The sequence below is a fragment of the Mobula birostris genome, chromosome 1 (genome assembly GCF_030028105.1).
Source record: "Mobula birostris isolate sMobBir1 chromosome 1, sMobBir1.hap1, whole genome shotgun sequence".
NCBI classification, from domain to species: domain Eukaryota; kingdom Metazoa; phylum Chordata; class Chondrichthyes; order Myliobatiformes; family Myliobatidae; genus Mobula; species Mobula birostris.
Genome location: NC_092370.1, coordinates 28,317,167 through 28,330,482, shown reverse-complemented (window position 1 = coordinate 28,330,482; position 13,316 = coordinate 28,317,167). Strand labels below are relative to the sequence as shown.

The following is a 13,316-nucleotide window of genomic DNA, read 5'->3' as shown; positions in this document are numbered from 1 at the left end:
GCAAACATGTAAGAACAAGACAATTTACCACTCACAGGTTGATAGGGTGGTTAAGAAGGTATATGATGTGTTCTCCTTCATTAGTCAGGAAATGCCATTAGGTAATGTTGCAAATCCCTGATTAGACCTCACTTGTGTTCAGTTTTGGTCACCTCACTATAGGAAGGATTTAGAAACTTTACAGAGGGTGCAGAGGAGATTTACCAGGATGCTGTCTGGATTAGACAGCATGTCATATGAGGGTAGGCTGAGTAAACTAAGACTTTTCTCTTTGGTGCGAAGAAGATGACAGTTGACTTGATAGAGGTGTAAGCGACAGTAAGAGGCATAGATCGAGTGCACAGCCAGAGATGTTTTCCCAGGATAGAAATGGCTAATACGGGGGTGGGGGAGTATTGCTTTAAAGTGTTTGGAGGAAAGTATAGAGAGGATGCAGAGGTAGCTTTTTTTTACAGTAGGTGTGTGGAACACATTGTCAGGGTAGTGGTAGAGGCAGATACATTAGGGACATTTAACCAACTCTTAGATAGGCACATGGATGATAAAAATATGAAGGGCTATGTGAGAGGGAAGGGTTGGATTGATCTCAGAGTAGGTTAAAGAGGCTAATAAAACAGATGAAAATATTCATTGATTCAGACAGCCTTTTGGTCAGAGGAGCATGTTAGCTCTGGTTTGTCAAAATGAATGTTTTTTTCCCAGAAAAAAAACTATTTTGGTGTATCTTTCATGCAATCTGAGCAATAATTTTAAAAGTAAGCAGATGTCTTGATTCTTGGGTTGAGATTATAATACTTTAACAGCATCTGGAATTTGCAGATGTAGGTAGGTTGGATGTGTGCGTGGGAGGCCGTGTAAACCCACAAAAGATCGACTCACATGTTTAAAATACGAGAACAAATGATGAGAAACCACTGAAATACAAACTGTCCACAAAGTGAAAACGCAGCTTTGATTTTCAGAAATAGTTGGATCTGATGCATGTCTTACAAAGAGACTGTCATTTCAGTGTCATATCAACTTCCAGTACTTAACTTAAAATGCAGATACTATATAAGCCACTAATTGAATTTTCTGTCCTTGCCATAGGCACAAGGGTATTCAATTAAGCTCTTAGTGCAAAAGTGCATCAGGAAATGTAAGAAGAACAGGTTATATTTCCTTTTTAATCAATTTAAAATCAACAGATCCATCCAGGATACCAATGACCTAACTGATAAAAAGTTACAAGAATTCATGTATGGATTCAGAATAACAACACCATTTAAGCAAGGACTAATAATCCTATAAACAAGAATTATTACACTAATATAATATTGCCGTTAGTAAAACTTAGTCCTCCTGCCATTTTTTCTTCCCTAGTTCATTGTTTTCAACCTATAAGAAATTTTGGGATGAGATTTTGATTTTATTGCCTGTTCCCTTTGATGATATGTGACATTTTAAATCTATAATAGTTTTGATACAAAGGTCAACAGTATGCGTTGGGAAGCTGGAAAGTGGAGTTAAGAAGAGGGCCATGGTATAGGACTAGATGAACATGGAAATCCGTGCATGGTATATTGGGCGACTGCGTTGTCGAGCACCTTCACGCTGTCCATAACAAGCAGGATTTCCCAGTAGCCAACCATTTTAATTATAATCCCTATTCCCACTCCGACATGTTGGAGGAGCAACATCTCATATGTCGTCATGACGACATGAACATTGATTTCCCTAACTTCCAGTAATTTCTCCCCCCTCCCCCTACTTTCTTCTTTCCATTCCCTTTTTTGGCTCCCTTCTTACCTCTTCTTTCTCCTCTCCTGCCCATCATCTCCCCCGATACCTCCCTCTCCTTCCCTTTCTCCCATGGTCCACTCTACTTTCCCATCAAATTCCTTCTTCTCCAGTTCTTTACCTTTTCCACCTGTCACCTCCTATCTTCTTACTTCATCCCTCCCTTCCCCACCCACATCTGTCACCATCCTGCTTGTACTCTTTCCTCTTTCCCCACCTTCTTATTCCAGCTTTTTTTTCCAGTACTGTTGAGGGGTATCAGCCCGAAACATCCACTCTTTATTCTTTTCCAATATCTGCAGAACCTTTTGTGTTTATGGGCTAACTGGGGCTTTTCTTGTTAAAGGAAGGTGCTTGAAAGGCATATTGAGTTCAATCCATTCTATTCTTTATAAATGCATAGGATTTCATAGTTTCTGGACGGGAAAGTAGTTCAGATCATTCAGGAGACTGAGTGAAAGCCACCAGCAAAAGGAATATAATGATTCGATGTTTATGAAGCATATTTAATCCAACTACAGTTAGTTACCCAGCATCAGGCACTATTACACTAAATGTAATGGATTTATTTACAGTTATTTGGATCATTCCAATGTTATTAATCACCCACAAAAATTGTTCATCAAAAGGCTTCAGAGGGGCAAGTTTACCCAATACTACTATTTTGACAATTAATTGACCATTTGATTAGTTTTTTTTAAAAACAAGAAATTGTTCTAAAAGGAGGATGCGAATGAATTTAGCGTAAGTCACTTGTGTAGAATGTGGTTTAAATGGTCATGTAAGATTGATCAGAGGTCAAGGTAAATGTAAGTACTATTCCACGTACACACTGGATCAGAGAATGGGTTCAGCACCGAAGATTATTCTGTCTTTCATATCAATGTTGATTCTACCAGAGCTCTATAATTCCATCCCACCATCCCGTTCTCTGTAGCTGGCAAGTTTTTCTCCTTTACTGATCCAATTGAAGGCCAATAGGAACAAGTCTCCTCTATCTGAAGATACTGTATTCCTGATTCCAACCATAATCTGTATAAAGAAAGAAAGATCCTCAGACATAGTTATTTTCTTCATTATTTTATTCCTGTGACTACCAGTCCCTTGACTCCTCCACCAAAGGGAATGGCCTCCTACTAACTGCTTGGCCCAGAACCCTCATCATCCACATCTATCAAATCCCCTTCAGCATTCTCTTCTTCAAAGAGTAGCCTCAGTTTCCTTAACCTATCAAAGTAATTGCAGTGCCTCAAACCAGGAACTGTTCTTGTATCTCTCTTCTGGACCTCCTCTAGTGCCTTCACATCCTTAAAGGTAAAGATTAGCTTTATTTGTCACGTACACCGAAACATACAGCGAAATGCACTGTTTGTGTCAACGACCACAACTCTTGCCATGTTTCCAGCACCAACATAGCATGCTCACATCTTACTCGCCGTAAGCAGTAATCTCTGGAATGTGGGAGGAAACTGGAGAATCATGAGTAAACCCACACAGTCACGGAGAGAACATACAAACTCCCTACAGATAGAAGTGGGAATTGAACCCTGATCTTACAGCTAACGCTGTAAAGCATCATGTTGACCGCTACATTAGTGTACCATAATGGCTTAGCATAATTATCCTATTTTTATATTCCCTGCACCTTTTTGACACAGGCCACGGGCCTTATTAATCAATTTCTCAACCTGACCTTTTTCTTTCAATAATTTGTACAAATTTCTCTGTTTCTACAACACTTCCAGAACAGCATTCTTTATTCTATATTGCCTCTTCCCATAAGGTGACCAGTCTACCTGCTTATTTATACCCTTCTGCAAAATATCACTATTCTCTTCAATATATCGCAATCACCATACTGTCAGTTGTATTTAGAAATATTACCTTGCACACCAGTCTAGACCACTAATATAGATTTTAAAAAAATCAAGGGATCCAACACTAATCTCTGGGAATTGCTATGACAAACCTTTCCCCAGAACAGAGAACAAGAATTCGTCATAATCCTCTGTGATCTATTACTCAGCCAATTTCATATTCATGTTACTACTCTCTGCTTTTGTCATGTGTTTCAATTTTACCTATAAGCCTTTAAGTAACACTTTATTAAAAGCAATCTGGAAGTCCATTACACTACATCAACTGCATTACCCTTATCAACTCTATCCATCACATCATCAAAAAGTTAAAGGCATAATCTACGAGCATTTGTCTGATGAAAGCAAATTTGCTCTATTCCCAAGATTCTTCTATAGACATATCGAGGAAAGTATATTGACAGACTGCATCACAGCCTGGTATGGGAAAATCAATGCCCTTGAACAGAAAATCCTACAAAAAGTGGTGGATATGGCCCGGTCCAACACAGGCAAAGCCACCCTCACCATTGAGCACATCTACACTGAGTGTCATTGCAGGAAAGCAGCATCCATCAGGAAGAAGGTACAGGAGCCTCAGAGTTCACATAATCAGATTCAGGAATAGTTGTTACTCCTCAACTATCAGGCTCTTAAACTAGAAGGGATAACTTCACTGAACCTCACTCGACACATCACTGAACTGTTCCCACAACCTATGGACTCATTTTCAAGGACTCCTCATCTCACGTTCTCGATAATTATTTCTTATTTATTTATTATTATTGTTTCTCTTCTTTTCTTTCTTTTTGTATTTGCACACTGGTTGTCTGCCCTGTTGGTTCAGTCTTTCTCATCAATCCTATTATGGTTATTGGATTTATTGAGTATGCTTGCAAGAAAATGAAGCTCAAGATTGTATATAAGGCATCCGTTAGTCTTGCGAGACCATGGATCTGCACCTGGAAAGTCTTCACTCTCCAGGGCGCAGGCCTGGGCAAGGTTATATGAAAGACTGGCAGTTGCCCATGCTGCAAGTCTCCCCTCTCCACGACACCAATGTTGTCCAAGGGAAAGTTATTAGGACCCATACAGCTCGGCACCAGCGTCGTCGCAGAGCAATGTGTGATTAAGTGCCTTGCTCAAGGACACAACACGCTGCCTCAGCTGGGGCTCAAATTCATGACCTTCAGATCGCTAGTCGAACGCCTTAACCACTTGGCCACACGCACACAAGTTGTATATAGTGACATATATATACTTCGATAATAAACTTACATTGAACTTCGAAGATATGTCTGGAAACAATAATCTAACCTACTAAACTCATCATCACTTAAAGTACTATTTCCTAGCTTAAAGCAGAGTCCTTGAAGCAGAACCTAAAATTTAACAGCATTCAACTCCACAAGAAGAACAGGGGATCTTCAAAGTAATGGTGAAAAAGATCTTTCTGCCATTTTCCTACATATTCTGTTGGTCTTCTGTCAGTGGAAGGCAATTGAAATCTTGGTGAAATTTCAGTAACAAGATGTCTTAAAGCTTGCATTGCATGGATACAACTAGAAACTGGGGGAAGATGAATAAGTAGTTTCAGAAGGCTCAACACACATAAGGAAGTTCAACTGATTTCCTGGAAAAGCTGAGCAAGGGAGGATAGGGGGCAGAAACAGAACAGTACATAGAGTATTACAAGAGATTTCTATAGATGAAGACAGATTGCTGCAGTTTTGCAATATATCTAAAGGCCTTAATAAAGTCTTATGGCATTTTTTGTAATTTTCAGCAATTTTATATCTTTGCATTGTACTACTGGCACACAATCACAAGTTTCACATCATGGTAGTCAGTGATAATAATTATGGTTCTGATTTGGAAGCCTGGGACCAGCAGGAACTGATCACAGAGCCTCTGCATTGGTACATGACTCAAATGGCAGCATCTCCAACCACTCTGTTCCTGAAAGGAAGGGACGAGCAGGCCAACACCATGTCTGCAGTGCGTCTGTGGACAGCTGTGCTTGTAGTTCTTACACACCGAGAGCGGCCTCAGGAGATATCAATGTCCTGAACACTTAAGACCACGACAAGTAGCCATAGTAGTTGTCTCTCTCTCTCTGGCTATCCATCACAGAGGATGATGATGGTTCCTTTCAGTCAGTTAGTGGGGTGGTACGCCACTCCTCAGAAAGGAACAGCATGTGCGTGAGTGGATTTTAGGTGAGTAGGGGGTTGCATAGGTCCAGACCCACCCTCTCAACATCCCCTCCCGGATCCAGAGACATGATGGAATTCAAGACGTCTGGGGGAGGTTCTGTTGCAGTGAATGGCCAGACCAAGCTTCGATGCAAGGGATGCCCTTTCCGCGCTTCACTGCACAAGTTTGCTAGATGGCCGCTGACCCCACGAGAGGGTTCATCCGCCCTTTGACAGGTCTTGTTTTTCATCCTGCAGGGTGTCTAGCCACCCTCCTCAGCAGGCAAACCTGGTGGGGGAGCCGGTTTAGTCACTGACCTCCTGACCATGCAACAGGTAGTACTGGGTTACATGGTACCAGTAAGCACTCAGACTAGTGACCTGACATAGACATCGATCCCAGGGGATCATGGGTTTGTGCCTCTGGTGGACTGTGTCCTCTCCAGGACACAAGCCTGGGCGGGAAGATTTGAAGAACCGGTTGCCCATGCAGCGGGTTCCCCCTCTCCATGTCACTGATGAGTCCAAGGGAAGGGCAAGTGCCAATACAGCTGACACCAGTGTTGTCACAGAGATTGCCAGAGTGAAGTTGTAAACAACATCAAACTGCCTTAGGGGCCCCGGCTCTGGATTTTTTCCTCAGGGTTTACTCCCAAAGCCTTTCCTATGGATGGGTATGGCTGCAAGGCAGTGGAAGTTTAAAATCAGAGTTTTCCTTCTCATATGTGGGCTCCCGTCCAAGGTTGATGAGCCCCACCTGCCTGAAGCAACTGGTTTTGAGGTGCCAGTGGTCCACCTTTGCCCCATCTCTTGTCAGTAGAAATAATTCTGCCGAACCTAGTAGTGAAGCCACACATGAAGGCCAAGAGTTGGACTTGGTTGTCAGAGGCTGTGAGAGAGGCACGCCATAGGAGCACTTTATAGGTAGTGGGAGCTTATCCCCACTACCACCCCTGGCTATGACAACCTTAGGAACCAACAAGCAATCATTGGCCACCATCACTATGTGGATAATTTCCATGTGCTGGGCATGGATATCATTCACTAGTACAGTAATATCTTGTATACTTGTAATATCTTTGGAAATACTGTACCACTCTGGGACCCCACTTTGAACATTTATCCTAAAACTCAAGAATTGCAATAAAGGTCAACGAGGACAAGGAAGGATTTACTACCAATGTTTACTTTAATAGCTATCAATATATGGTAATAGCTATTGATCAACAATTTGGGATCAATACCCACTGCCATCTGTAAGGGGTATATATGTTCCTTCCATGACTGCGTGGGTTTCCTCTAAGGGCTCAAGTTTCCTCCCACATGGGAAAGATGTAGAGATTAGCACTAGTAAGTTGAAGGCATGCCATGATGGCGCCAGAAGCATGGTGACTCTTGCAGGCTCCCCCAGCACACATTTGGACAATGTGGTCATAAATGTATCTCACTGTATGTTTTGACACTGTATGTTTTGATGCACATGTTACAAACAGCTAATCATTTTTACATATGCCCTCTCTTCCTCCTCACAGCAGAACCAGGGCCTTTTGTCCGTGCAATGACATGATGGTCCAATTCAATAGAAACTAGTATTGTAGTATTAAAGAATTCAAAGAAGGATGAAATGCAGTCATGCTAATTGGGTATATGCACATTACAGCCATCATATTCATCAGTGAATCTCCTAGAACCACAAACGACAGATAAGATACTATAAAGGACACAGGGAAAATCTTGAAGAGATATTGAGAGTTATGATATTTACTTTTGCAAACAAACATTTAGTCACTATGGGGCTAAGTTAAGTATATTTAAAGTCAAAGTCAAAGTAAATATTATCACCACATACTACCTAAAATTGGGGCCTGTGTCTGGGATTTGAACAAATTGTTTGGGGGCTTATTCAAATTGATTGGGGAAAATCCCTTTTGATTTGGTCCTGTGGAAAAATCAGCAGAAATGGAGGCTAGTATTGAAAGATTTATGGTAGAACCAACCCCTGAAGAATTGGATGATGCTAAGAGGGGTGTGCTGTTGGGAATTGCTCAAAAGTTAAACCTTATGGTGACCACTAGAATGAGGAAAGTGGTAATACAGGCGATAATAGCACAGCATTATATATCCAAGGGAACGTTTAAAGAGGATGTGTGGGAAATTTTTGCTGAAGGTAAATTTACTGAGGCGGAAATTGTAGGCTCAGCCAAGCCAATCAAACAGCATCCCTACAGAATGAACTTAGAAAGAAGTAAAATGGTTGAACAAGAAATCGGGTACATGCTAGCAACTGGTATCAAAATTGAGATTCAAGTCCTTGCAAGCATTTACAATAAAATAAAGAAATACAGTAGAATTTATGAAAATCTATACATTAAGACTGACAAACAAGCCAATTTACAAAAGAAAACAAATTATGCAAATAAAAATAAATAAATAACACTGAGAATATGATTTGCAGAGTTCTTAAAAGTGAGTCTGTAGGTTGTGGAATCAATTTGGAGTAGAGATGAGTTAAGTTATCCATGCCGTTTCAAGGTTGTCATGGTTAGAGGGCAATAACTGTTACTGAATCTGGTGGTGTGAGATCTAAGATTTCTGTAGCTCCTGCCTGATGGCAGTAGCGAGAAGAAAGTGTGGTCCTTGATAATGGATGCTACTCTCTTGTGGCAGCAATTCTTGTGAGTGTGCTCAGTGGTAAGGAAGGCTTTGCCTGTGATGGACTGGGCTGTGCCCACCACTTTCTGTGCAGTTTCATTAATAATAAGGAATAATTTCAAGATCTAATTAGATTGGATGTCATGAGGCTGTTTAGCATACAAACCTATTTATGAATAACTAGTCCAAAAATGCATTTACTGGAAGTATCTCCCACTTGAAAGAAACTGCAAGTTGTTTCATGCTACACCATGGTAATCAAGCCATCTGACACAGCCTTGAAGACCTGCCAAGTGAGAAATCCAAGGATAGGTGGGACTTGCATAAAAATCAAAATAAAGACTGATGCTGGGCATCTGGAATAAAATCAGAACATGCTGGAAACACTTAGCAAGTCAAGCAAATTAAAGTAAAGCAAAACAGTGTTAACATTCTAGGGCAAAGACTCTGAATGTCAGCAAATATAGAGGATGGTTGACTCAAATGCAGAGTAGCAGAGACGATTTAGCGGTGAGTGATAATTTTAATAATAAACTGAAAAATAACAAGTCAGGAGGGACCACGAAACAAGAGAGAACAGATACTTAAAACAACAAGGCAGCAAGGGAACAGAAGGATAGGAGCAACTATTTGAAGTGGCTAGTTTGATGGATGATCAAGGACTGTGGATGAGAGCTGGGTTTAAATAGGCTGCAGGTGACGTGTTGTAAACAAGTGGCAGGTGACTCGTGTTAGTTGGATGGAGATTGGGAGGTGCCTGCCTGTGCAGGCCTCACAATGAAATGGTAAAGAGAGAAAATAACTGTGGAGCTTAGGAGGGATGATGGCGCCTAACGGCAACTCCCTTGCTTGCATCTTTGGAAACAACTCTTTTTCTACCTTTAATATCTTTATTTTTTCCTTTCAGGGTTCTTTTGAAATCGTTTAGCTCACGTTTGTGCTCAGTAGCCGGTGCATTTTTTTGCCGGTGGGGGGAAGGAGGGATTGTTGCTCGCTGCCACTTGTGTGCGGGAAGGGGGAGCTGCGGGGGGGGACTTTGGGGTTCTCACGTTTAACTGCCATTCATTCCTTGGAGCACTTCTCTGTTTTCGTGGATGTTTGTGAAGAAAAAGCATTTCAAGATGTATGTTGTATACATTTCTCTGACATTAAATTTGACCTTTGAACCTTTGAAGTGAGCTTTAAGCTGCATGTAGGTGGGGAGGAGGAATGGACATGACATAAAGAATATCAGGACAAGGGAAAGAATGAGATGGAGTATGTGAAGGAGAGAGCAGGGTGGAAAAGTAATTTCTTTTCAGTGTAGTAGGCGACAACAAATTATCCATTGTTGTCCAGGCAGATGAATTGCAGCAGAGAGCCCCAACAGGATTGAGTAGATTGTGTGGTGATGCTCATAAGAGGCAGATTCCTTTTGAATTCCACCCCAACTATAAAGCCCAAGGATGAAAGAAACACAAAACATGGATGGACATTATACCACTGGATGTTGTCAATAATAAACTGCTTAATGATCAGCAGTGTGAATGACAACAAACAGAACAGTTGCTCTCCAAAGGGGTATTTAAGGTTGAACTAGGACAAGCACATTATATCATCACAACAAAGGGAATCCTCAGTGGAAGAATACTATATTTAAAAATTACAAAAATACTATCTTGCTGTACTCAAGTTTTTGTAACTATGACCTCTCCATGCTCATCTTTCCTGTCAATGGGGCCTACATACTGATTTCCAGAATCTTTCGTCAGCATGCTTGTGAATACCTAGCAATCCTTCATAGTCCAGATGTAAGCTGATGATTAACATGTCTATCGCTTCATGAACTGCTGGTTGATTCTATTATGTTCCATTCTCTGGTACTCATCTCTAAAGACAGACTACTAGAGATACTCAAAATGCTGTACCATTGAGAGCATACTCACCAACTGCACCTCAGTGTGGTATGACAATTGTCCCGTATTGGACCGCAAAGCAGCGTGTGGTGAAAACTGCCCAGCGGATTATCGGCACCCAATTGCCCACCATTGAGAACATCTACCATAAACGCTGCCTGGGCAGGGCAAAAAGCATTATCAAGGATGCATCTCACCCTAATCATGGTCTTTTTACTCTCCTCCCATCCGGTAGGCGCTACAGGAGCCTCCGCTCCTGCACCAGCAGACACAGGAAGAGCTTCTTCCCTGAGGCTGTGACCCCGCTGAACCTCATTTCACAGTGCTAAGCAGTATTGCACCCATATTGTACTGTCTCAGTACTTTTATATTTGTGTGCTTTAGCACTTACTTTTTATTTGCAGTTATTTTGTAAATAACACCATTCTTTGCATTTCTGGTCAGCTGCTAACTGCATTTCATTGGCTTTGTATCTGTGCTCGGCACAATGACAATAAAGTTGAATCTAATCTAATCTAATCTGATCTAATCAAAAAAGACATGACATATTAAGTAGCTGATTGATCACAACTAAGTATAGCCAAACTTCATGTGGTAGTCATGCCTTACAAGCAGTGACATCATCACACTCCATGGTATGTATCTGCAATATAATTGATCATAGCAAAGGAACCGATTCAGAAGGCACAGGATATATACGTACATCCCAAAGAGGAACAAGTATTCTAATGAAAAGATGACACAACCAAGAGAACTCAAAGCCAATATAAAAGCCAAACAGCAGACAAATAATAGAGCAAAAATTTGTGGGAAGTTTGAGGATTGAGAGGCTTTCAAAAAACCAACAGAAGGCAACTAAAAAAAGTGATTGAGAAGGTAAAGTTGGAATACAAAAGTAAGCTAGCCAATAGTATTAAAGATTCTTCAGATACAGATTCAGATCAGATACAGATAAAGATTCTTCAGATTAAAGTTTCTTCAGATACATAAAGGGTAAAAGAGAGGTGAGAGTGGCTATTGGACTGCTGGAAAATGATGCTGGAAAGGTATTAATGAGGGACAAGGAAATGGTAGATGAACTGAGTAAGTATTTTGCATCAGTCTTCACGGTGGAAGACATCTGCAGTATGGTGGAAGTTCCAAGTGTCGTGCATGAACTGTGTGGAATTACCATAACTAGAGAGAAGTCTCTTGAGAACTGAATGGTCTGAAGGTAGAAGAGTCATCTGAACCAGATGGTGTACATCCCAGAGTTCTGAAAGAGGCTGCTGAAGAGTTCATGGAAGCATTCATAATGATCTTTCGAGAATCACTAGATTCTGGAATGGTTCCAAAAGACTGGAAAATTGCAAATGTCATTCCACTCTTCAAGAAGTGAGAGAGGCAGAGTAAAGAAAACTATAGGTCAGTTAGTCTGACCTCAGTGGTTGGGAAGATGCTGGAGTCAATTTTAAGGATGAGGTCTCGGGGTACTTGGAAGCACATAATAAAATATGCCGTAGTCAGCATGGTTTCCTCAAGGGAAAATATTGCCTGACAAATCTGTTGGAATTCTTTGAAGAAATAACAAGTAAGATAGACAAGGAGAGTCGGTTGATGTTGTGTACTTGGATTTTCAGAAAGCCTTTAACAAGGTGCCACACATGAGGCTGCTTAACAGGCTATGAGCCCATGGTATTACAGGAAATATTCTAGCATGGATAAAGTAGTGGTTGATTGGTAGGAGGCAAAGAGTGGGAATAAGGGGAGCCTTTTCTGGTTGGTTTCCGGTGACTACTGGTGTTCCACAGGAGTATGTACTGGTACTGATTCTTTTTACGTTAGATGTCAATGATTTGGATGATGGAATTGATGGTTTTGTTACAAAGTTTGCAGACGATATGAAGGCAGGTGGAGAAGCAGGTAGTTTTAAGGAAGTAGAGAGGCTACAGAAGGACTTAGACAAATTAGGAGAATGGGCAAAGAAATGCCAGATGGAATACAATGCCCAGAAGTGTATGGTAATGTCCTTTGGTAGAAGAAATGGAAAGGTCGACTATTTTCTAAATGGAGAGAAAATACAAAAAAAATCTGAGGTGCAAAGGGACTTGGGAGTCCTTGTGCAGGATTCCCTAAAGGTTAATTTGCAGTTTGAGTCTGTAGTGAGGAAGGCAAATGCAATGTTAGCATTCATTTCAAGAGGACTAAAATATAAAAGCAAGAATGTAACGTTGAGACTTTATAAAGCATGGATGAGGCCTCACTTGAAGTATTGTGACCAGACCTGGGCCCCTTATCTTAGAAATGATGTGCTGAATCTTGAGAAGGTTCAAAGGATGTTTACAAAAATGATTCCAGGATTGAATAGCTTGTCATATGAAGAGCCTTTGATGACTCTATACTCACTGGAATTCAGAAGAATGAGGGGTGATCTCATTGAATCCCAACGAATTCTGAAAGGCCTTGATGGAGGGGATGTGTAGAGGATGCTTCCTTTGGTGGGAGTATCCAAGACCAGAATAGAGGGGTGTTCTTTTAGAATGGAGATGAGGAGGAACTTCTTTAGCCAGAGAGTGGTGAATCTGCAGAATTGTTTGCTACAGGCAGCTGTGGAGGCCAAGTCTTTATGTAAGTTTAAGCCAGAGGCTGATAGATTTTTGGTCGGTCAGGGCATGAATGGAAACAGAGAGAAGGCAGGAAATTGGGGCTGAGAAATGGCAGATCAGACTCGATAGGCCAAATGGTCTAATTCTGCTCCTATATCTTATGGTCTTATAAATTACTAAATTGTATAACCATGCAAATAAGAACTTCTTCTTCATCTTCTTCTTCATCAGAAGGGATCCACCAAATGGACTTTCTGACAAATTAAGAGTGCCACAGTAGTGTAGTGGCCTGGTTGTTCATCATATTTCCTATTTCTGCCACATATAGTATAACCAATTAAAACCGTACAACTG

General features: G+C 41.0%; 1 protein-coding gene across 1 annotated transcript in view; it reads right to left on the bottom strand.

Moving 5' to 3' along the window:
• Positions 1-13,316, bottom strand: part of LOC140195227 (serine incorporator 1-like) — a 93,016-nt gene that overhangs the window by 51,090 nt on the left and 28,610 nt on the right. The gene's annotated exons all lie outside the window — the stretch shown is intronic.